The sequence below is a fragment of the Semicossyphus pulcher genome, unplaced genomic scaffold, assembly GCF_022749685.1.
Source record: "Semicossyphus pulcher isolate SPU_LCO1_2020_fin unplaced genomic scaffold, fSemPul1.0.p SCAF_4, whole genome shotgun sequence".
NCBI classification, from domain to species: Eukaryota; Metazoa; Chordata; class Actinopteri; order Labriformes; family Labridae; genus Semicossyphus; species Semicossyphus pulcher.
In genome coordinates, this window is record NW_027211715.1 from 32,060,001 (window position 1) to 32,079,374 (window position 19,374).

Below are 19,374 nucleotides of genomic sequence, written 5' to 3' on the forward strand. Positions count from 1 at the left end.
TAAGTAAACACACTGAGTCAATAAATAGTATCAGAAAGCTAAATATGATTTGTATCTAAGCTGCATCTTAAATCAAAGCCTAAATGTTCCACATCAACTGTCTTGTTCTGGTGTCACACAGGAGCCAAAGTAAACTGTGATGTAGTGCTGATGTAGTTTCACCTGTGATTTATAGATGGCAGCAGTGAGCCGCTGTGGACCATTCCCTGAAGGGAGGTGTTCAAGAGCGGCGATTACATGTACTCAGATGGGTTTTTAGGAGCTTTGAACTTTATTATAAGTCATTGCATTTTAATTATTATTATTTTTAAAGATTATTTTTTGGCTTTTGCTTTTTATTTGTAGGACAGCTGAAGAGAGGCAGGAAGTGATGGGGGGAGAAAGTGGGGGGTGACGTGCACCAAATGATCGGCAGGTCGGGAGTCGAGCCTGCGATCAGTGCGTTGAGGGCTGTGGCCTCTGTACATGTGGCGCCTGCTCTACCAGCCGAGCTGAACCAGCGGCCATAATTATTGATCAAAATAATTTAAAAGCCAAAAGCTTCCGTCTTTATCTTGTTCTTTTTTTAATATGCAAACTCAGTGCTATAAAAGTTACATAGCTGCAAATCAATCGACAACTGTCTTGGTAAAAACTAAAATAAGTCATAAATAAAAAAATAATAATCTTCAGGGGTTCCAGCTTCTCCAGTGAAAGTATTTGCTATATGTGTTATATTAATCTAAAATAAAATATCAATGCAACATTTATAACAAACAAAAGCTAGAACAGCAAATATTGAATGTAAAATCTTCTGTACACGTTTAAAAGAACAACATAAACCCAATAAATCACAGTTTTATGAATCAGGATTAATTAAACATTCATACAATTATTTTAAAATATGCCGTTTTCAAGTTGTCAGATTTGATGATCTGCTTCTTTTCTCTGTTTTACATGAGAGTGAGCTGAGTGTGTTTTGATTTCAAACGGCTGATCGGACAAAATGAGCATTTTAAAAACATCATCTAGAGCTTCGGGGACTTGTGATGAACATTTTTATTAGTTTCTGACAATTTACAGACACAATCAGTTGTTAATTATATGAAAAGTAAACCAGGGATTACCTGCTAATGAAAACAATCTTTCAAACGTCTGCAGAGTCGAAATGATCAGCCGACTCGTAGCTAGAGAGAAAATTAATCTGCAACAGTTATGAGAATACATATTTTTTCTCCGGTCATTTTCCAGTAAACACTCTCTGCATTTGTTTTTTATTATATTTAGTTTTACACTGATGTTGAAGTTGCCACATTTGGCTCTGGAAGACTTTATTTAATATTGTTTTGCCTATTAAATGTTATAAATAGCTTTTTTTCTTTCCTGTTACTCCCCTTCAAGAAAATAATCAGCAGGTTAATTTAAGTTGTTGAAGTTGCAAATCAAACACAAACTAATCTGTATAAGATCTGTCTTGTAACTTCCTGCATTGGGAGTTTTTATTGTTAAAAGCGTTTGTTTTAGAGACCAGGTCTGCATGAGACCCTCTGCAGGTCAGTCTGCAGCATTACCGCTCCTCAAGAGCTGTAACCCTTAACCATGTCTCCCTCTCGTTCCTCTAGCTATAAAGTTTGAGTCTACTTTTTAGTTTCTTCAGCCACATAAGAGAAGTTAATAAAGGAAACTAAAGGAAGAAAAAATGTTGGATATTTAGACAGGAAAGAGATCAAAAGTGAGGAAGCAACACTGCGTTCCTCCTCTGCTGTATCGTCTCCTTCCCTCCTTAAACTCACTCCTTTATTCATTTCCCCTCGGTGATGAGTGATTGACAGTAGCCCGTAGCGTGTTTGTCTGTACATACTTACCACAATAATCACACAAAGCCGGGATCGTGTGCTTAATTAGTTTGCTGTAGTTAGAGAGAGGGTACAGCTGAGGTGAGAAGACGGTAACCAGGGATTACGTTAAATATTTATCACACTCATCAATCTCCCTGTTGCTACGTCCTCGGGGAGACATTGGGTAATCATAATCAGCCTCATAATGGATTTTATGTAATGATTTATATGGAGCTGAAGGGATTATTCATCTGCTAATTCTGAGTACTGTTTCTTTGTGTAAAAGTGCTGCGTGAACAGATTTGTTTCTCTCACGAAGCGCAGCTGCAATTAAAGTCTCAGTGTTTGTGGTATTTTGCTCGTAATTAAATCTACAAATGTCTTCGTCTATTTCAAAATAAGTTCTTAAGTGGAGTAAGAGTAATGTAGCCAGGAGAGGGGTTTGAACCTGCAGTTTGGACTATCTGCTCGACCTAGACAAGATGAAAGAGTCAATTTGTTGAGCAACTAAATGTGTAATGGCAGCACTTACATTTTATTCTCTGTTTTACATCAATCTGTAATAAAAACTAAACTAGCTACTGCCTTCATTCTTATTGCAAAGACAATGCTTCTGACTCTTGTGGCATCACACTAAACACTCACTGATGACATACTTAGCTCATGATATGCACAGTGTAAATTAATACAGCAGTAGTAGTGCGTATATCTGGAGCATGACTTAACATAACTTCTGGGTTGTTCAGATTTCAGGGTTAGAAAGCATTTGAAGATACTCCAGGAAATGACATCACAGTAAGCATTTTGTGTTACTGCCTCCTGTCACCTTTTCAGCTAAATGTCTGTAGATTGATTTGTTTTCCATGTCTGCTGAATGCAGACTTCAGTATCTATTCACACTGAAGTATTTCAGTTGGCTGAGTTTGTGTTTTGTAGTAGGACGCTTTATGTTTGATGTTTTTCATACTTTATGAAACATTGCTTGATATATTTTGAGGTGTAACTGGTGTTTTGTTTGTAGAGTCTTGTAAGCTGGGCACTTTTTTGTGCATTACACGATGAAATAAACTAACTGACTAACTGAAAATAAGCAAAAATGAACAAAACAATTTGTATATTTTTTTCTGACTTACAAACTTTTAGCTTAATACCCAGTTCAAGTTTCCACCTGATTTTATTGTATTTATTTAGTTCGGTATGTTTAAGAAGAGGGCTGCACGGTGTTGCAATAGTTGGTCCTGTCGCCTCAAAGCTAGAAGGTTCTAGGTTCAAATCTCGGTTCAGGCGTAGCGGGCCTTCCTGTGTGGTGTTTGCATGTTCTCCCCGTGCATGCCTGGGTTCCCTCCGGGTACTCCGGCTTCCTCCCACAGTCCAAAGACATGCTCGTTAGCTTCATTGGCGACTCTGTAATTGCCTGATGGTGTGAGTGTGAGCGTGAAAGGTCGTCTGACTCTGTCAGCCCTGTGATTGACTGGATAGGCGGTGTAGATAATGGATGGATGGATATTTAAGAAGACTTTAATATACATATAGATTATGTACAATATGAGTTGCACACATTTTACTTTTAGGTTTAAACATATGACTTTGGACAAGGTTACAAGGTCCATTGTTGTATGATTTTTTTCTCTTTGATTCAGTATCTGGTATCACATGACCTGTCAGGTGACCCCACTGACCAGGTAATTGACATGTGTGTTTTTGCTTTTGTTTCATGTCTGAATAAGGGCTTCCATCCAAAACACTACATGGTGGTATATTATAAATGTTCATGGGAACATGAACGATTGGAAAGACTCTTCATAGTTTTTGATATTTAAATGAGCACGTCTGACGTGATTTAAAAGTGCTTTGATATTTGACATGAGGTGCCCATCATGCCTCGTGTCCCATCATGCTTTGTGCTGGACAGAATTTCTACTTTGTTCGGTTCTTGTTTGTGTTTTGAATGTTAAAGTTGTTTTGTCAGTAATGTGTGCATGCAGAGGAGCTTGTTTTATGTTATTTGATCCCATTTTATTGAAGTCTCTAGTTTGCACCATGACTGAGGGAAATGTAGCATTTTCTGACACCAGCTGTACTGGTCTGGATTTGGTATTGACTTTGTGGCTGCACTGATGGCCTGTTCTGCTTCAGCTGCAGCTTTGATGTTGCAGCAACTGCATCCAGAAGCAACATATCTCTGTTCTTGTGTTGCATATAAACTTTACATTCTGTTTATTTTAAACTAGCATGAGTTATCTAAAAGTAATGCTCCTGGTACTTCCAGAAAAGAGAGGTTAGGTTGAAGTTATGTGAAGACACTTGTGTGAATCCAACATTACTTTCAGTTTATGCAGCGATGGTTGAGACAGACAGCTCGGTTTACACAGAGATCTGGTGTTGTTGGTATTTTCCTCTATTGTGTGTACATAGTTGTGTTTACATAGACATTATATCATGTGTACAGAGGGATTCCTGTCGAGACTCTGTGACTTTAAGCAAACCCACAAGCAGAGAGGCTCAGAGTCGATGCATGAACAGATCAGTGCTTTTATTTTCTATTTTAACTTCTTTCGCTGCCAAAGTTTCCCCGAGACTTTATTATCCTTATTTCATGAAGAAAATCAGTCACAGTCTCGTTTACTTCTGTCATCGGTGCAGCCTCTTAGTTACACACACCGGCAGTGACACACAGAGAAAAGATGCAGCTTCACTCAATCCTTCCATAAGTGGCCTAAGCTCATTACTCACAGTAAACATTGTCTGCTAATCTGCTGCTGCCCACTCTCTCCACACCCTCATAGATACAACACACACACACACACACAGACACACAGCAACAATCCCCCTGCTAATTGCGTGTTTGTTCAGCCGTTTTGTTTGGAGTTGTTCAGTCAGAGCGTCGGCCTGCCGTGTGTTTGGGTCGCACGCCGAGTAGTAGCTTTTGTTTCTGCTTCAAAGGAAAACGATGACGATTAACTTCAGTTAAGGATGAAATTCAGGGCAATCGAAGGCGGCGTAATCTGTGTTTCACAATCTGCAAATTCCCTTTGAAGAGCGTCACAATCTTTAATTGTTCCAGAGACACTATTTCATTTGTTATTCTGGTTAAATGTCTGGTGTGGCTGTGCGTTTCAGGATTGCAATCTGTTTACGAAAGGCTGCTGTAATGAGCGATGATCTCACTTGTTTGGATCACATCATGGAGCGATGATGGGGGGAACAAAGAGAGGAGAGGCAGGGTTTGATTTGAGGTGAGACGAAAGGGGGGAGATATGGGTGAGTTACGACACTAGATGCTTATCTCGATCTGTGTAATAGTTTTCGTCTTTCGTTGACTTAATAAAGGTGTTTTTATTTTTTCTATGTGTAGCTGCTTTGTGTGAACAGGCTGCTGCCTTTACCTGTGTGCTTTTAATTGAAGCCTTAAATCAGGCTGTCATACCTGTATGAAGGGTTGGGCCACTCTTAGCTCTTCTCCTGTCAGCCAAACAAACAGGCCTTTATTCTCTGAGCGAGCCGGAGCGTCAGATACAATAAAGAGCACAGCTGCTCGCTGAACAATTAAGCAGTGTGGGAGAGGAGCTCCCTGCACATCGCTTTGGTTTGACTTGATTTTTTTGGGGACATAATTTTGGGTGGTTCATAAAAACCTTGGCTTTAACTGAATAGGTGTTGCATCACACTTTCATTATCATTACAGTATGATCGTGTGAATAAATACATTCAAAAGAGTGTCTGAAACACAAAGAATAAAGTAGCTTTCATTAAAAAAAACTTGTGAGATCAAAACAGGAAGTTAAAAATGCACACAAGATGATTAATACCAAAAGTAGCCAAAGCATGCAGACATTAAAACATGACACCCATTGTGACTCCTGAACAGTCTGCTCCGTTAATAAAACACTTACACTGCATTTCATTGCTGTTGCTTTATCCACACTGACTTACAGTAAGTGCATTCAGTCATGTGGACACAACCTAAAAGTTGCAAGAATAATGCAACTTCATCAACTTCAAATGTGCTGACCTGCTTCAAGTGTTACATTTGAGGTACCTGGCAGCGGAGATACCCTGATCAAGAAGGTGGTTTGCCCGGGGAGAGACTCAGCCTTTGCCCTCCGGCTATGCCGACCACTACGAATTCCCCAAATGTGGAAATCTCCATTACATAATTTCTGGTAGTGGGGGACTGCGTTCCCGCTCTCGCCTTATTTCCTTTATCCCATACCTGCTACTTGTATACCAGTTGAATGTACCTTTTTTAAATTGTGTTTATGTAATCTATTCTTATTCATATTTCTTTACTTACTTGCTATTTTGTCTTTGCTGCAACACCTGAATCTCCCCCCTGGTGATCAATAAAGGATTATCTTATTTATAAAGAATAGGAGATGGAGAAGCTATTATATGAGAAAGCGAGTAAATCTGATCATATCTGACATTTGCTTCTGAAACTTTCATGCCTGTATAGGCTTCATATATTTTCTGCTTTGATAACATCAAAATATATCTACAAAATCTTTAGTGACATTGAATTACAGACTTTGGTTGACATTAGGTGGCCATGTTTGGTTGGTTTGAGCCAATTTCATATTTTATGATTACAGATATATTCAAGTAGGAAATTGTAAATCACAATGACTCCAATCATTACATGTGGCACTCGACCTGGCAAAAGTCGGTGCTGCTGTTCATCTCACAGGCATTAACTGAGTTTGATTTCAGGGCTCTGTGCAGGGCAGTTAACTACTTCAGACACACTGTTACAGCCGGCTCAAATGCCGAACATAATGAGGGACACAGAGGAATGAAGTTAATGCATTTTAGTTTATTGAAAGAAACAAACAGGAATAATAACAACCTGAAAACAACACTGAGGTGTTGCCGCTGCAAGGTGGGGAGAGAGACCGAGCTGGTTAGAAGGCCCTGCCTAAACTGACTGAGCACAGCTGACTGCAACCAGGTGAGTTAACACCTTGATCACATTAATCACCTGAGGAAGCACCAAGTGAATTCAACAGGCAACACAGGAAGTGAATAAATAAGACAGGAAACAACACTAATGTAACACTCCCCCCCCTATAAAGATGGCAGATAATGTGACATCATTCCAAAACACGTGACAAAGCAACATTTTCCTATAACTCTGAGCTATGTCGGCCCAACGCATTAGCCTCTGATTGCTGTCGTACATTCGGTTTAAAAACACCAATGGGTTATGGTCCGTATACACAACAACAGGCTGCAAAGAGGAACCAACATACACCTTAAAATGCTGTAAAGCCCACAGCAAAGCTAAGGCTTCCTTTTCGATAGTGCTGTAGTTGTGCTGGGCTTGTGAAACACCAGACACACACAAAGAAAAACACCCCAAAAACATTTGTCCATCACTTTGTGCACGGAGCATTTTCATCCTAAAACAGGAAGGAGCCCTCTCCAAAGTTTTGCCACAAGCTTGGAAGCTCACTATCGTCTGACATATTAGAAGCATTATGTTTTTCTTACCAGGAGCTAACAGGTCCAGGCCAGACCCAGCATTGCAAAAGTACACATACATTTATTATCTAGTTTACAGATTCAAAATGTAAGTGATTGAAATGTGCTTTAGAATGATAAAAAAATAAAATAAATCCCCCCTTTATTACAGATTTGTTGACCCTTGTCTCACACACACACGGCCTGTTTGAACGCCCTCCTGTCCAGCGGTTTGGAGCTGCCAGACGTTTGAGTGGCAAATAGTAAAAGTGATCATTAATCAAACTATCAGCGCTTGTTCCTTGTGTCTCTCCGCCTCCCTGCTTTGGACGTTCTCGCCTCCTACTTTTTCCATCCGAGCCACAGTGGAAAAGTTACTCTTTGTGTGAACCTTCCTTTCTCAGGATCATTCAGGTCTTAAAAGTGTCTCTGAGAATGTCCCTCCTCGCCCCCAGGCTGTAGGATTGTATTTAAGATCACGATTACGCCTCCTGATTATCATCATTAGCACAGGTATCAACGGCAGTGTGAGAAGCTGCTAGCAAAGAGTAATAAATGTTGTTTGTGAACGTTGATTCTGTCACAGAGAAGAGAAGAATGGTTTTCACTTTTACACGCTGCCATCAATCAGCAGCTGTGGCGTCTGGTGGGGCAGGTTAGGCAGACGGACAGACAGGCTGACGGGGTGAGGCTGATGGACGTGTGAGGAAGACGAGCACTAAACTGTCAGAGCTTGTAACCCCTCGGCCTCGCTGAGCTCATCCTGCAGATGGATTCCTGTATTTGTTTTTGTTTGAATCCGACCGGTTTCATCATCATTATCACATAAATCAGCCAACGGAGGTGTAATCGTTCAACATAAAGAGGAGCTGAGCTGAGGTCATGTGCAGGGCTGCAGCTAACGATTATTTCCTCATCACATAATGCCCTGATTGTACTGGTACCAAAGTGATACTTGATTTTCAAATGAGTTAAAAATCAGATAAAACAAATATATGTCCATGGCCTGAAGTTGGAAATTTTTTTTTATTTTTTTTTACTTATTTGGGGGTCTACATTTTGGGGTACAAAAAGTGTTTTAATTGCTAAAGGTCATTGCTTCATCAGACAGCCACGAGACAGGATGAAAAGGCTGCAACATAATCCTGTGTAGCAAATGTGCCCAATCAAAGTACGTCCATTAAAAGAGCTTGTTTGTAACCTGACAGACTCACATTGAACAAAATCACGGAAAGACTCCAGAGACGGACCTTTTTGTTCAATAAGGTTGATTTGAAACGGTTGGTACATCGCTCCCTTCAAAGCCACCAAACTCTATTGAGAAAAACAATAATTTAACATAGCAGAATGTGGGAGTTCAATATAAGATAAGATAGAACTTTATTCATCTTGAAGGAAATTAAAGCGCCAGATTGCTCCAAAAACACAGAAGAAAAATACATAAATTAAAAAACAAATAAATATGAGTGAAAATATAAAATATAACGTGTATGGGCTGATAGAATAACAATAATACAATAAGTGATGAAAGTAAGCAGAAGGTAATGGTGGTAATTAAACTGACAGTAGTATGGACAGTTAGACAGCAGTAAAAACTTGTATTGCGCAACGTTATGAAATCAAAATTAGTGCATGATATTGAATATAATTGTACATAATAATCAGAAAAGGTTTTATTGCTCCTGATACTAAAAGTAATTTTGCACATGGTTCTAATAAATAAGCAGAAGTATTGCACATGATTGTTTATTCTATAAATATAAACATAAATATAAGTGTCACATTGCACGTGTTAATAAGTGTAATACAGCCTAATATTGCAATAATTATTGCTTTGCTTGTACGGGTTAATTCCCCGGCATCGACAACGAGGTTTGTGCAGCTCACCTGTGGGCGGCAGCCTGCCAGAGTGTCATGTTGATATCTATACAATAATCATGTGCAGTACTTCCGCTTATTTCTTAGTACCATGAGCAGTATCAGGAGCAATATAATCTTTTCTTAATTATTGTGCACTATCTTTAAATTCATAAACTTCTGCAATAGAAGTCCTTACTATAATTGATAATGTTTTTGCATTTCTCTAATTTGCATTGTATTTTTGGAGCTATCTGGCACTATAATGATCTTATTGCAGAGTGTTGCACATGGTATCAGAATCTGTGTTGTAGTAAATAAAACACGAGGACATGAGGAAATTAAAGACCTTCAAGCTCCATTTTTTGTTTGCAGTTTGCAGCCTGATGATATCTCTCGATCAATATGATGGTTTGTGTTATAGTGTGATTTTGGTGTATTTAATGTTTAATTCTCTTGATTGTCTAACATACAATAACATAAAAAACACAAACTGATTACAAGCAGCATTAAAGACATTAATTTCCTTTTGTTTCGTACACATTAGTGAACATAGGACCACAGCAACAGAGTGATACCCCCTTCAATTTACAGTCCATTGCAACACAAACCCCCCCCAACAAATTCTGACACTGAGAATACTGATTGATAATTAAATGGCTTGTTTTGTAAAGTAAACCATGGTGCTTAATCAGGGATGAGCAGAAAACCTCTGAGCTGTTTTCTTTAGGATGAAACCGTGGCGGTCCCCTTCTCAGGCGTGTAAACGACCTGTGTGCCCTCTTTGCAGATGTTGCATCGCAGACATGCTTAAGCTGCAGTAAGTGACCCTGAGATATGAGTGATATTTGTGCATGTGTGTGTGTTTTGCTAAATGTGCTAAGTGTGTGCATATGTGCAGCCGTTTGGGGCGCCTTGAGCATGCGTCTGCATCCCTACATACAGCCATGTGTGGTGGTGGTGGTGGTGATGAAGATGACGAGGAGGAGTGGGGAGGGGGATAAGGGGTGAGTGGGCGATGATTGGTGCCATCTCACAGAGAACAGAACACGATTACTCAGGAGATAATCTCTGCTCTCCTCCGTCTGTGTGTGCAGTGTGGGCAACCTCCAAAGAAAACACTCTGCTGTTTTCTTTTCTCTGCTTTCCACACACTCTCTCACACACTCACACACACACACACACACACTCACACACACATGCACAAAACGATTACACACCATTTAGCAAGAAGTGACACAGGGAAGAGTGGGTGTTTGCAGCATGTGTGTCTGCGCACAAACGCTTTTCTGCACCGTGGTGGGTTTTTCTGCGGCTCTCTGCTGTAGGTGAACTCGTCACAATCACGGATGTCAGGGTGTAGCCGTAGCTTAGCGGCGAGGTTTGAGGGTCCCCTGACGTTCCTAATGGTCCCCTAAAGCATTCCTTCCCCAAATTATGGACATAATGATGGGAAAAAAAGGACGGGAAAAAGGGATAGATACACAAACACTGACCAGGGTAGTTTTCTCACTTTCCCCTGACCAGCCACTCTCTCTCTCTCTCTCACACACACACACACACACACACACACACACACACACACACACACGCAGAAATCCACCTGGGATTTTGATCCTCCCATGCTAAATCTTTCCTACGTCTCGGTGCCATTCGTATGGGGAATATCTGCTCTGGCTCGGTGTGTTTATACATGTGTGGCCGGCGCAGGCCACCACCACAGCTAAACGTTTACAATAATAGTCTCCAAGTGATGCCTGTTGTAATAAAAGTCAAGCGACCCGCCCGGCGCGGTGAAACCAATCTGTCGTGCTGATCTTATTATAGTCAAATTAAACTGTCGTGCCTCGGGCAGCGAGGCTGTAAACTGTGGAACTTCAACAAAAACACACTCGTAGCTCGCCAGAACCTCCACCGCCATCTTTCACAGGTGTGATGCTGTGTGTGTGTGTGTGTGTGCTTCATGCAGTGCCAGTTCAGCATGTGGAGACACTGTGTGGGAATACACTGGAGTTATTTCAAGCACATAACTCTTCTTGTCTATCAAAAGTCGCTCTGCATTTTCTTCTTTTGGCGTGTGGTGGTTTTGTTTGAAGATGTTCAGACCTGGTTGATGAGAGCAATGCACTGATACAGTTATCAGACAAAGGTGCACAATAACTGATATTAAATACTCTCTGATTTCAGCAGAATTATTATTTCAATCAAGAATCAAGAATCAAGAATCAAGAATCAAAAAAATACTACTATATACGAAACTAAGTTTTAGCGTTTGGTGCTAAAATTTCTGGGAATAAATGAATAAATACTTTAGACATTTTTTTGTTGATACCACAAAAGAAAAGATGGTTAATACCATCACTATAATGTGTGATATGATGGTATCATGAAGCTTTCATTAAGTGCATAATTTAGCTGAAATTATCTCTGTATATACTGAATGAAATTCTGTAATAAAAGTATTAAAAGTTGTAACAACTTAGCTTACTTTAAAGAACTTTTGGTGGTAATATTTTTCTAGTTTGGTCTTTTAAATTAATTTTATTTATTTTTTAAATCGATTTGTTATTTCTAATATTTGCCTTTGATTATGATTTTATGACCTGTTTAGATTTGCTGCCTTTGTAAAGCACTTTGTAACTTGGATCATGTAAATAAAGGTTATTATCACACTAAATATATAATCATTAACTCCAGTAAAGAATGGTCCATAAAGTGTCTAAAAATGATAATAATCACTTATAAACTGACATTTTAAAACAAATACTTCTGCAACATGCTTTTACCAAAAACATGTAAACACAGAGTTTTGTTTTGTTCTGAAGTGTGTAAATTCAATGATGTAATGAGGCCTTAGTTAAAGGTGGAGTTTTATTATCAGTAATTATATTAATGTGTCTCAAATTTTTTGTCCTCCCTATTTACATACATGAGGGGGTCAGAGTATTAGAAACACCTCTGAATATAATGACCGTGACGCTGAAGTATCATTGAATTACTTTACTTAGAATAAGCCTGCACATTACAGGCCACATGAAAGCAAATCTTACGGCTGAGCTGCTGTGTTGGATCACATCAGATTCTTCAGGTGTTCCTAATGAAGTGGCCGGTGGGTGTAAAGTTTACAGCCCTTTATAAAGATCTTAACTTGAATATTGAACATTTGACGCTCTTACATTAAACATTAAAAGCTTCACAAAGTGTTGCACTGATTAGCATTTAATTATACAGATGTTAATGTTTTGTTTTCCGCCAGTGCATCCGCTGGAACTAAGGCTGTGTTTTTATACTTAGAAGCACATTATATATTTTTATTTTTTAGTTAAAAAACAGAACGATTGATGATAATGAGGATGTTGTTGTTTGGTGTCTTAAGGTGTGTAACATTGTCCCCTCCTGTGTGGATCCATGCTTGTTTTGTACTAACTCTTAGAGACAAAAGCGTCTGCTAAATGAAGTTGCCTTTCCAGTAAACTGATACAACTAAGTACTGTTGATATTTAAATAGGAAACTTCATAGCCTCCTGAATACATATGAGTGATCTACAGTCTGAATCGACGCGGCTGGTGAATACTTTTGGAGTCTGTTGCAGCGTCTTTTGTTGCTCTGGTTTGTGTCTTAACTTGCATCGTTTTGGCAGCCGAGAACGCAGAAGGCAAGCGTTTCTCTCTGCTCTCAGTGTTGTGTGTTCATGTGTGTGTTTGTGTGTGTGTGTGTACCCTGCTCGAGTTTAAGAGACACAAAGGTATTACCCAAGTGTCAGTCAGCACCAACCGCCCCGGAGGAGGACGCAGTAACACGCACACACAAACACAGTTCCTTCCAGCTAACGTGGGTAACCGTATTGTTGCCTGTTTTCTGGTTACTGTTGCTTCTCTTCTCATTAATTGACTCTGACTTGTGGGTTGGGTAAGAAAATCTGTCCCATCATAACCTCATGTGGAGCCTCAACGCTACTGTGCTTCATTTGTGCACAGATCACGCTCTGGATGTCACTGCAGCCGTTGTAATTTAAACAGGGCTCTGCGTTAACGCCTTGTTTTTCTCAGATGACTTGGTATGACGCCTTTTCTGTCTTTGTGCTTCGCTTCGACACGCTATGAAGCTGCTTTAATAAGAATGATGTGACCCTTTTCGCTCCACGCAACGTGCAAAACCATCAGCTGACCGCTCACACATAGCACAGAACAATGGGCCTGGAAGAGAGTTAAAAAATGTTCTTTAAAGGTTACGGAAGGCTGGGCTTTCTGGGAAGGATTTTAGTCTTGTGCAAGAATACAAACTGTCTATAATCAAATAAAAGTGGTAAAAAATGTACGAATATTGAGTGATAATGCTCAGATTTTTGTAACTAAAACAAAATGAAATTAGATATATGACTTTATTTGAACTTAGTAATGTTTGGGAAAGAAAACACTTCCAAACTTTTCATAAACATTTTAAGTAAAAGAACATTTATTCTTACTGAGGAATTAAATCCTTTAAACATGACTGTTGAGCGATGAAGGCAACGCTAAAATGTAGGTTGGAATTTGACGTCTGCTCTTTGTGCAGTTTTTATTTATGCACATTAAACCAAATCAAAACTTTGCACCGTTCTTGCTGCATTTTTCTGAACCACACATTATTCTAACTGCCAAAGGATGAACAATAACATCGTAAACATCTCAGCATCAGTTATGATATTTAATAGAACATGAATACATTTCAGCTATGGAAGCCGGTCCCTTTCACTGCGAGTTTGTGAGAGCAGCGCTCACTCGAGGGTTTTCATAAATGTTGGACGGGACCTGAAAAAGCCCCACAGTTAGTGGAACTGAGGTAATAAGAACTGACAAAACAATGGGAGCAGAAGAAGACCACATTCACAAACACCAAACCAAAAGCCTTAAAGTGAGAGGCGAGCACACAGGCGTTCCTCTGTCTGAGAAGAAGCAGTGAAACAGTCTTTGATTCATTTGGTCTTCGTGCATGCATCAACAGCTTTTGGAACTGATTGTTAACAACCTTAAACCTTCATTTAGTCAGCCTGTTTAGATTCTCTGTTTGTACTTGTAAAGTAAGGCCCTACATTTGGTCTATTACCCAAAGTAACCCAGAGCCAATTTAGATGTTTGTTTAACACCTTTGGCATCTGCATGATGACGTCAAGCTTTAAACTAAACCCATTTGTGTGGAGCAGCTACAGCAGTTCATCATGCTGGACGTCAGGTGACGAAATATCAGGACAGATAAAATCTGCTTTGGGTGCGATTGATGTCGACAAACATGGCAGGACTTATACCCAGGTGACAGTTGAGTGATATCATCACGATGATGACGTGTTTCCCTCGACCAGAATACAGTTTTTGTCTCAACTTAAAGGAAAAAAACAGATATTGTATCATCTTCATTTTACTATTAGGTACAAAAAAACATGAAAATTGTTGTAAAACTGCTTTCCCATCAAAATCAGCACGTTGACGCAGGTTTTTCAGACCCAGAAGACCCGCTAATAAATGCTGATTGTCTCTTTTCCCATTGCCAGTGAAGTATACTTCTGTCAGTCTCTTTTCTGCTGCGTCACCGTCTGACGTCACAAACGGGGCTTAAATCAAATCAAACTTTATTTGTATAGCGCCAACTCATAACCAGAGTTATCTCGAGACACTTTACAGAAAGAGCATGTCTAGACTCGACTCTTTATGTTATTTAAAGAGAGGCCCAACATGAATCACCATGAGTAGCACTTAGCAATATTCGGCTTAGTAAACAATAGTACGCACAAAGAACTTACATTCTCCTCTTTGGTAAGCAGCATGGAGGCCAGTGAAGATGTCGCGGTGGTTAGGTCTTTATTGTATCTATTACTCATTCAGTCTATTTATCAAACTTTGCGCCGAAAAATTTGGAACGATGTTCGAGTGCTGCTTGGACGGTGACGGTGGCAGCATCACACCGGAAATGGAGATTTGCGTGTCGACATGGGTTTTGTGTTCCCATCTTTGCCGATTGGAGCCGAGGCGATACCCGGGTCTGCTGCAGAGTCATTTGACCCGGGTCTGAGTGTAACATTTCCTACTAAGCGAAAAAGCCGGGTGTTAGCAGGTTTTTTTTACCGGTGGGAAAGGGGCTTAAGGTATAAGTTTAAGGCTAGGCTTAAGCCAGGACTAATTCAGCCTGTATTTGAATAAGACGATTAATTTGGTTCACGAGGCCACGTTACTTTAATCTCTCTCTGGGAAATCTCCTGTCTAAAATAACAATGACTTTGCATCGTGCTACACAAGCAACATTGTTCCTTCATCTTTTTAAAGTCACCTGTGAGAAGCCTCCTTCACAAGGTGTAATTGTTTTATCTGCCAAGACATTTTAAGAATCCAGAACATCGTCACACCTCTGACGGTGACCCCATGGGAAAGATCAGAAATGAGCGTGATGAGTGATGGGGACAGGAACAGTACGTGTCAATCGCTTTACACGACCGGAATGCTGTGAATTAAGCATCGATCTGTATTCCAACTATTGCAGACATTTTCCACACAGCAGCAGAAAACTGCATCGACTTCAAGGAGAGGGTGATTAGCAGAGAGGAGCAGCTGCCAGCGCTGACTTGGCAGAGCACCAGGAGTGTCATTGTGGTATGTTGTTGTTTGCTTACAAGTGTAACCGCAGTGGGAGATTGTCACACAATGGCAGCTCTCATTTTTCTACGTGTGCATGTGTTGACACTTGCTGTCGGATCGGGAGATGATCCATGACGGCTACGTGATGGGCAGGTCTCTGCAGAATTCCTCTAACGGCAGTTAGGGATTCATTTTCTTTCTTAATGCTAACAACAACTAATCTGAGGAGCAGGCCTGAATTGTTTGGCTTAATTTCTTGGCTCAGAGTTGTCATCCTAATTGGTTGTATTTGAGATCCTGTCATAATTATTCACAATGTTTTGATTTCTACTAACTTATTAAAGTCTTTGCTGATGCCCGCCCTGTCTGAGGAGTTGTGTGCGAGCTGCCTCTTGGTCGGTCTCCAAGATCGGACGACAAAAACTCTTTTGAAAACTAATAAAAACAATTTAGTCCGTGCCCAGCTTCCTCTCTATCTCGCTCAGACAGGAAGTGAACACCGGGCTCTGAATATGTGAATATGCAGATGAAGTGTAAGGTATCACTGCAGAGGAAGAGATTTCATATGCAGGGCTTTGAATGGGTCTCTGTGAGCCCGCGTTGGTATCCGCTCCCACGCGGTACGCTGGTAAGGCGACCCGGGCTGGTCGGGCTGTGGTCAGGCTCTCCGGGAGAGGTGGAGGTCTGAGAGGAGAGAGAGGCCTGCTGCTCCGGCTGCTGTGGTCGAGATGTGAGGACGGAGAACTCTGTGAAAACACACACAAGGGTGGCACCAGATATGAGTGTCCGCATGAGCTGCCTGTTGTGCACTTGGTGACTATTTAGGTACCACTCATTTGTCTGTGCAGAATTATCTCCGGAACAAATGAAGAGCCCACTCCAAGTGTTTCTGTAAATCAGTGTCTCGCTCTTCATGTCACAGCCGGCCCGATCCAGATCTGAACCTCATATAAACCTTCTGAATGTGATCAAGAGGAAGATGGACGGTCACAAGCAGCGGTCACAAGCCGAGCTGCTCCAAGAGCGACCGAACGTCACCCAACAGCTCAGTGACAGACTGGAGGATGAGAGCTGTGATTAAAAACCTGGTTATTCCACCAGATGTTAATCTGTGAACTCTTCCTGAGTTAAAACATTTGTATTCTGTTGCTTCAGCGTGAACATGAACTTGTTTTCTTTGCATTAATGGAGCTCTGAAAAACACCTTTTGGTTTCGTCGTCATTTTCTGCACATAAAAGACCTGAATGAGAATATTTGATTTGGAAGTAGGAGAAATGTTGTTTACAATAAAACAAAAAAACAGAAATAGTAAAACCAGAGAAATCTGAGCGGAGTGGAGCTGTTTAACAAATTACCAAGGAACTTTTTTTCCTCACACATGATGAACTCTCTGCTGATGTCATACCAACATGCTCACATGACGGGTTTGAAAGAAACAACACAGAGTTCAGTGGCGCGTTCCCACACTGCTGTGGAGACATTCAGGTGTCGGAGTCTTTGGATCGTCACACAGAAATCTAAATGTCATCTCTACACTGTGGTTGTTCCGATGTAGCACCAAAGTGTGACGGAATCTTTGACCTTTCTTTGGAACTGCTTCTGTTTTTAAAGTGTCATCTTCTGTGTCCATCAATCGTTTCGTTGTTTGTTCGTTCGCCCACATCGATCTTTAACTTGTAACTCAGCTGAGACGGGAGTAAACAGCCGCACTCTGGCAGACCCACCACTGCTGGGCGATGGACATTGCAAACGTATTTTTCCGAGAATGTCGGCTTGCCATCTAGTTAATATAACTGAAGAACAATACGAATGCAAGGGCTTTCATCAATGTGGTGGAAACCTTTAATAAGCAGAAAACATTCAATATATCATCTTGCTATGAATGCTGCTGACGCTGCTAGAACAGTGAACGCTGTGAAAACTTCTTTCAGATGCTACATTATTGACATTATATCCTGTTGTACAGGATATGTTTTGGTTACATTTAGCAAAATATGTAGGATGGAAACCACGTCTTGAATAAAAGTCAAACATGGAGGATGTACATTTGAGTTTGTGATTAGAATAGATAAACCTTTATTTATCCCACAACAGGGACATTTTCAGGGTTACCCTGCAGCAAATAGGAAAGAGAAGAAGCACGCTGTGCACTGCACAATAAACAATCAACACGAGAAAACACAATACCGTGCAAAACATGTTTCATTACTGAGAGAATAAGCAGACAAATAATTTAATCCTCACATTTCAACCACTCCTGTAGGTGTCTCTGTGGTGAGGCGGGAGGAGCGTGACTGAAACTAAGTTAAGGTTCTGCAAAACAGCCTCGGAGGGCTGCTCCGTGTGCTGCTCCGTGTGCTTCGTGAGAGCTGAGAGATGAACTATTATCACACGTCTGCCTGGTAATTTAAAAGCCGTCACGCGTGGAGTTGTTGGCTGATTATCGTGACGTGCTTTGGTGCAGCTTGTTTGACGCTACAACTGGGGGGCGCCAAAGTTAGAAATTTAAAGTCAGCAGGAGGACGTGTATATTTAGAGAATAAACAGTTGATCGATCTGTTGTAGTAACAGATAACTCTTTAAATATCCAAGCCTCAAACGTCGATGCTCTAAAATATCCTGTTAAATGTCTTTTTTGACGTGTTGAACGAGGCACTGTCAGACCGTCTGATCAGAGAAAACATTTCAGCCTCGGCTGCAGCCTGAGAGTAAGTTTCAAACTACTGTGTGCTGCTGAATGTTTGTGAGTGTGCTCTGTGAGTGTGTGTGAATATAATGATATTTTCTGGAGCAAACATCTGGATAGCCTGAGGTCGCTCTTGTGGTTTAGCCAGGTTGCTGTTGGATCGTGGGATAGTCGGGGTCAGAAGACTTTCTTCCTCCATGTTCTCCTCTGGGCTGATCGTCTTCTGTCCATCAGCCACTGACTTGGTTCTTAGGTTTTAATCATATTAACTTATTTATCTGCAGTCTGAAACTTTTTACAGAAAGTTTCAACACTTCTCAACTACGTTCCTCTTCAGGGATTGGATCACAGCAGCTCAGGCCGTCCCTTCCAGGAAATATTCCTGTTACATGTTTCTGTGTGACTTTGTCTTTCCGCTGGAGAAGTCGCAGCAGATAAAGGAAAGCATTTCCATTGACATCCAAAACTTCCAGCAGAGCACTTCCCCTTCTCAAAAAACCTTCCCTGACGCAGACCTCCTTCAAAGACCGGCCACTTTGCAACGGTCCGACCCGGCATGCCTTCCCCGACCCCTGCTCCGACGTTCCCGCCCTGCTGAGAGAGGCGGGTGGAGACGGGCTGGACTTGAACTCAAGCGATTGTTTTCTGCTAACCTTTCTGTGTGTGTGTGTGTGTGTGTGTGTGTGTGTGTGTGTGTGTGTGTGTGTGTGTGTGTGTGTGTGTGTGTGTGTGTGTGTGTGTGTGTGTGTGTGTGTGTGTGTGTGTGTGTGTGTGTGTGTGTGTGTGTGTGTGTGTGTGTGTGTGTGTGTGTGTGTGTGTGTGTATTTGTTTTTATGTGTATCCACATGGGTCTGTAAAAGTGTGAATCATGAATTACTGTTGATGAGATGCTCTTGGTATTTAAGGTCACGTGACACAGATATTAGAGGTGATGATCGAAACACAGC

At 40.9% G+C, this 19,374-nt stretch overlaps 1 protein-coding gene and 1 non-coding gene across 2 annotated transcripts in view; both read left to right on the forward strand.

Moving 5' to 3' along the window:
• The window catches only part of gmds (GDP-mannose 4,6-dehydratase), a 188,682-nt gene that overhangs the window by 23,251 nt on the left and 146,057 nt on the right, over positions 1-19,374 (forward strand). The gene's annotated exons all lie outside the window — the stretch shown is intronic.
• LOC138608055 (U1 spliceosomal RNA) lies at positions 5,849-6,012 on the forward strand. The gene has a single exon (XR_011309413.1). It is a non-coding gene; the product is annotated as a U1 spliceosomal RNA (small nuclear RNA).